The following is a 6,700-nucleotide window of genomic DNA, read 5'->3' on the forward strand; positions in this document are numbered from 1 at the left end:
TCCAAAGTGAGTCTGAACTGTTAGTTTACTCTGAACAGACGTTACTGTTCCTTTAAGACGACCGCTGCTGCTGCTGCTGCTGCTGCTGTTGTTGTTGTTGTTATCGCTGATGTTGTTGTTTTTCTGATGCTAATGGTTGCCACAGTAACCCGACCCGACTGTTGTTCTTCTACTTCTTGTTGTTGTTGCTGCGGAGCCGAAGCTCCTCTAACGTGTTTCTATGCTTCTGTGTGTGACGACGAGGCTGCTGAGACACACACACACACACACACACACACACACACACACACATCGGGAACTGAGTGAAGCTGAGGGTCGACGTTTCAGGAGATACTTTTTGGTTTGTAGGTGTAGACGTTAAATTAGCGGTCAGCTTCAAATTAACGATCGAGTAAAAACACAAGAAATACTTTTATTTTGAAATCTTTCTGTCATCTCGCTGCAGATTTGAAAATTAAATGTTCACTTTTTGATACCACAAGTTTTTAAATGATACAATCCTCGTTATGTTAACGATTAAGAATAACGGAAAAGTACTAAACCTTTAGAGGAAGAATGTGCAACTTTTTGATCCAGTAGATGAGCTCCAGCATGAAACCAAAACAAACTTCCTGTTAGGCCACGCCTCCTCCATACTGAAGCCTCCGCTCTCCTCCAGAGACACACCTCCAACCCCCCTCCACTCACGTTCACATGAAGGAGTTTAGCACAAGCAGCGGACTTTATCAATCTTGTCTCAAGCTACGATCCCGTGTCCTGCATTGTTGTGTTAGCATGCTAATGTTAGCGCTCTTTAGTTAGCTCGTAGCTTCACATTGTTGTGTTAGCATGCTAATGTTAGCGCTCTTTAGTTAGCTCGTAGCTTCACATTGTTCTGTTAGCATGCTAACGTTAGCGCTCTTTAGTTAGCTCGTAGCTTCACATTAGCTGTGTCCTGCATTGTTGTGTTAGCATGCTCATGTTAGCGCTCTTTAGTTAGCTCGTAGCTTCACATTGTTGTGTTAGCATGCTAATGTTAGCGCTCTTTAGTTAGCTTGTACCTTCACATTTCATGTAAACTGACACAGAATGAGCGTGATCTAAAAACTCTTACTAACATCCAAATAATCAGTGAGTATGTTCTTCTTCTTCTCTCTAGTTCTTGACTAAAACAGCTTTTATACACAAGGGGAGGAGCCGGCCGTCCCGTCCATGTAAACACGGCTCTGACAACAACACAGCCAGCGGGACTCGAGCTTCTCCCTCATTGTAGACAGTCATGACTCAGAGACACATTTACACAGGACAGACTGGATCTCTGCACATTCTTCCTTTAAATAAAAACGACAGATCTTCAAGAGAGCGCTGTCTAGATTGCACAAACACGTTTGCGATGTTTCAGTTTCAAAACATTTCTAACGTATTCGTGTAATCCAGACGGCGTGCAGGAGTTGACCTGCAAACTTTGGTAATTAAAGAAGTTAGCCCTCATTGGGAGTCTCGGACTTCTGTTTTTGTTGCCGTGGTTTCGAGACGACCCTCTCTCAGCCTGAGCTCAGTTCCTGACGGTGTTGAGATTTCCCAGCCTCGGCGGTGACGTAAACGCAGCGCCAAGCCATCGTGTTTCGACTGTTCTCGACAGCATGACTCTATTTTTCTATCAGAGACGACGTGTTTTTATCGTGTAAAAAGTTTAAAGAGCGACGAAGCCTTAAAGATTTCAGCGAGAGGAAAGGTGATTCATCGTTTTTAAAAAAAAGATCCTGATGATGAACAAAAAGCCATTTATGAAGAAGACGCATCGAGTCCGACATCTTTAATGTTCCTCTCACCAGCAGAACATGACGAATGTTTTTATACTGAGTAGTTACAGTGTTGCATTCTGGGTAATGTCCAGATTCACAGTTTTTTTGTCAGCTGCTTTCGGAGGCCGCATTTCCTCGTTGAACGCTGTAAAAAATGATGTTCCACTTTAACCAGGCGATATGAAGACCGATGAAATATAAACTTAAAATTATTATGACGGAGCCACGTTGAAGAAGTTAATTTAAGAGAATTTAAGTCCTGTGAGGAGAACGTTTTTTTATTTTCAAAATACAATAATTAATTTACGAAAATAAAGTTGTAACAGAAAAAACTCGTACTTTTACGATATTTTAAGATTCAAGATTTAGGTTGTTAATTTCAGAGTTTTATTTTCAAAATTAAAATCGTATATTTACCAAAATAAGAGTCTTAATATTAAGAGATTTAGGTTGTACATTTCAGACAATAAAGCACTAACAGAAGAAAATCACAAATTTACGTTTTAAGGGAAGAGTATCGTACATTTTACGACAATAAAGTCGTAAACGAAAGAAAGTCGTAAAATTTAGGCAATGAAGTCCCAAGAGTCGTACATTTACAAAATAAAAGTCGTAAATTTACAAGGATAAAGTCATAATATTTTGAGATTGAAGTTGTAAATTCAAGACAATAAGGTCTAAAGAGACATAAGTCGTACATTAACAAAATAAAAGTCGTACATTTCTGATATGAAGTTGTTAGAGCAGAAAGTCGGAAATTTACGATTGTGAGTTGTAAATTTAAGAGAATAAAGTAATTAATTCACAAGAAAACCGTGATTTATCGCGATTAAAAATTAAAGCGTAAAGTAGAGGGGAACTGGTGCGCTCTCAGAGAACGACCTCAGACGCTCAAATTAAAATCCTGCAGACTCCGTCTCAGACCGGATCCAGAGAAAGTTCTGGATCACATGAATCCCTGAGGGCAGATTCAGGACTAACGTTTCTCACGTTTAAATTAACCAAACGTTCTGAACATAAATCACCTGAATGATCTTCAGAGGTCTGGATCTCGTCTTCCATCAGGAGAAGAAACAAACCGCCGTGAAGACGTTTTTTAATCAACACTTCAAAGTGGCACAACATTTTTCACACGTGTGCATGGCGTGCGAGCGACACGTGAATCCTGCTGAGCCTCGCCGCTCTGCTCGCAGGTCGGGAGATATTTTTAAACTGTGAAACGAAACAGTCTCACATTTATTGCACGCCTGTTTGAAACAGGCCGCCGCCTCCGATCGAGCTAACGTGCTAACGTGTTCCTACGTGCTGATTGTTTTCACCAGTTGCTGATCTCAATGTTATTAAAGTGTTTCAACCCGGAGCTCTCTGTCTGACGCTGTGACATCACAGAGTCAGAAACACGGCGTGAGCTGATGACACGTTCAGACTGTGGAGACTTCTGCAGCTTCTTACAGCAATGCATTATGGGACGTCGTTACTAAAGTTCCTCTGGGTATTTCCTGAAGAGATTTCATCGTCTCCTCTCTGCTGACGATAATGAAACGACGCCTCTAACCTCCGTGGACGGGTCGTTTACTTTTTAAACATTACAATAAGCGACCCGACATGGCGGTCTAGGAATTCTGTTGGTTGCCGTGGTAACATACCGGTAACAACATCTTTAGATTTGTATGAGAATGATACCAAAGTTTTTAAATCCGGTGTCATGTTCAGCCTAGTGTCATTATTTACTCAGACGTGATTGGTGTCAGTTTGCCGTCCCATGATGCTTTGCAGCAGGACGACCTCAGACAGGAAGCTCCGAGTGACTGTAAACATGTTTGGATCTTTTTCTGTACATAAATATAACCTGAACGGTCAAATTGATATATATATTCTGTACGTGTGTTGACGGCCCACGCCAACTCCTTTCTGTGGCCTGTCGTGGCTGTCAGATCCCAGCATGGCCCCGCCCCCACCTCGGCTCTGATGATTGGCCGAGGGTTTATTGATGTAAAGGGGCGGGGCCTGCTTTTATTTTTCTGAGACAGAGCTCTTCTTGTTCCTCGTGTCATTTACTGGAGATATTAAAAAGAGAAACTATTTTTTATGGACATGACTTTTAGTTTCCTGTTTGTGTTAATGTACCAACACACACACACACACACACACACACACACACACACACACACACACACACACACACACACAGGAAGAGGAGGATGATAAAACTATTTTTGTGGGAGAAGAAAAGACGCCCTTACATCATCCAGGTGAGTGTTGAAACATGAAGCCAATGCTGAAGTGTAACATCCTGCAGTTCCTCAAGTGTCCACTAGAGGCTGGCTGCAGAAGCACAGGAAGTCACATACACACCCATTCTAAAAAGCCTGTATTTTGTGGATTTGCTGCTTCAATCATTAACTCCGAGTGATTTCTTCATGCACTCAATAAGGAGGTTGATTAAAAGTGCAGCTGCCTGAGGCCATAATGAGCACGGGTTCAGTTTGAAGCTCCGCCCCTCACAGGTGATTCACTGGAACACCTGCGGAGGCGTCACCTTCATCTGGAAGAATTTTTTTTTAACAATACGAGTTTTAAATTTTAAAAATTTGTTACACCAAGTGAACCTGAGACATTCACCTCATCTATTTTAACGCCTAATAAATATTTCTAAGTGATGATGTCATCGATTCATTTTAGGTTTCTGTGTTGTGATTGGTGGATTTAAAATGCAGAGTTCTCCCAGAGGAGCGGCCGAGTTCAGTAGTTAAAGGTTAAAATCAGCCCGAGGGTTCACTCTGCCTTTAATGATGATGATACTGTGTGTGTGTGTGTGTGTGTGTGTGTGTGTGTGTGTGTGTGTGTGTGTGTGTGTGTTTGTGTTCGTGTGTTTGTGTGTGTGTGTATAAGCAGCTCATTAATGAAGAACAGAGCTGCAGACTCAGCAGGACGTCCTGCACCACACATCATGGGGAAGATGATGAAAGGATGAGGATGAAAGGACGGAGGAGGAGGAGGAAAATGTTCTGTGAAGCTGAAACGAGCCGACTCAGATTTTTATCAACATATCCGACCAGAGAGGAGGAGCGTGCAGAAACAGAGTGACTGAATATTAAATAATGAGTAAAAACCAAAAGAAAGAAACTCCTCCTGAAAACAAATCTGTGAGCTCAAGATGAGTCCAACTGGAGCAGGAAATTCTGCTTTTTCTGATACATAATGTCGTCCTGCCTTCTTTATTTTTCATATTGATGAAAAGTTAAAGGAGCAGTATGTAACTGTGACCCCTAGTGGTTAAAACGGGTACTGCAGTCTAAATTCTAAACATCATAGAGAGCTGTCTCACCCCCCCCCCTCCTCTCTAGACTCCATGCTCACTCAGGTCACCATGTGGTGGACTCTGAAGCTTCAGTGTTTATCCAGCTCTGCATGGGTCTGTAAACCTTTCTGTGTTCTAACCTCTCTCCATTTTTCAAAAGCATCTCCAATATTGATCCTAGTTTGAGCACGTTTCTGCTCGTGGAGCTTATTAGAAACATGCAGAGGCTTTTTAGGTCGGGTACAATCACTTCTATCTGAACCACTTCTCTTGACCGCTTCCATCACTGCAACACCTGTTGACCTGATAACTGCTCTCATATCTGACAAACCGAGGGGCGTCCAAAACGGCCGTGTGGGGGCGTGTCTTAAAAGCGCCTACCTTCTCTGGTCCAAACAAATCCAGAGCATTCAGGAGTAGAATCTAAAGTTAGAAGGAGGACATACTGACTGCTGCATTGTTGTCAGAGAAGCCAGCACTTCAACATGTTTCCTTAATGATCAGATAGTAAGATACCTTTATCATCTCACTCTCTACACATCTCACTGATTGGACCTTTAATTTAGATTTACCGTCTGAGCTCAGGTCGGTTGATTGACTCATAGTTTAAGTCGTAGTCATGTTTAAAATGATTCAGACAGAATCTGCTGAGTCATCAGTGATGATGTGATACCTGATCAATAACACAGGAGGGCTTTCACCCTAACACACACACAGCAGTGATCAATATGATTCCTCTGAGCTGTAAACACTTTCATGAGTCAGAGCGACAGGAAACTGAAGCTTTATCATGAAAATATTTTAATGAGAAGCGTGTTTAAAGAAAAATAATCCCGTCCACACGTTCAGTTCACATCTTTGTCCACATGCAAACACAAAAGTGCCCTGTTACAGCATCATGAGCAGGGCCGACTAGGCGAGGCGAGATTAGGATTGGGTGCCGTGGACAACATGGCTTCACGTCATAAAGTATGAAAATGTAAAAAGATGTTTGTTATTGTTCTCAAATTTAAACAAAGAAAAAAAAAATCGAAATTCAAACGTGATTAAAAACAAGATTCATCACAGATTTAATTCATCAACAGTCTTTAATGCAAACTTTTTACTTGTCCAGTCACACCTGCTGCGATGTGATTGGACGATTGTTTAATTGAAGAAAAGTGTATGAGCTGATACATCTCTCTCTCTCTCTCTCTCTCTCTCTGTCTCTGTCTCTCTCTGTCTCTCTCTCTCCTCTCTCTCTCTCTCTCTGTCTCTCTCTCTCTCTCCCTCTCTCTCTGTCTGTCTCTGTCTCTCTCTCTGTCTGTCTCTCCCTCTCTCTCTCTGTCTCTCTCCCTCTCTCTCTGTCTGTCTCTGTCTCTCTCTCTGTCTGTCTCTCCCTCTCTCTCTCTGTCTCTCTCTCTCTGTCTCTCTCTGTCTCTCTCTCTCTCTCTCTCTCTCTCTCTGTCTCTCTCTCTGTCTCTGTCTCTCTCTCCCTCTCTCTCTCTCTCTGTCTCTCTCTGTCTCTCTCTCTCTCTCTGTCTCTCTGTCTCTCTCTCCCTCTCTCTGTCTCTCTCTCTGTCTCTCTCTCTCTCCCTCTCTCTCTCTGTGTCTCTGTCTCTCTCTCTGTCTCTCT

Source organism: Labrus mixtus, chromosome 15, assembly GCF_963584025.1.
Source record: "Labrus mixtus chromosome 15, fLabMix1.1, whole genome shotgun sequence".
NCBI lineage: Eukaryota > Metazoa > Chordata > Actinopteri > Labriformes > Labridae > Labrus > Labrus mixtus.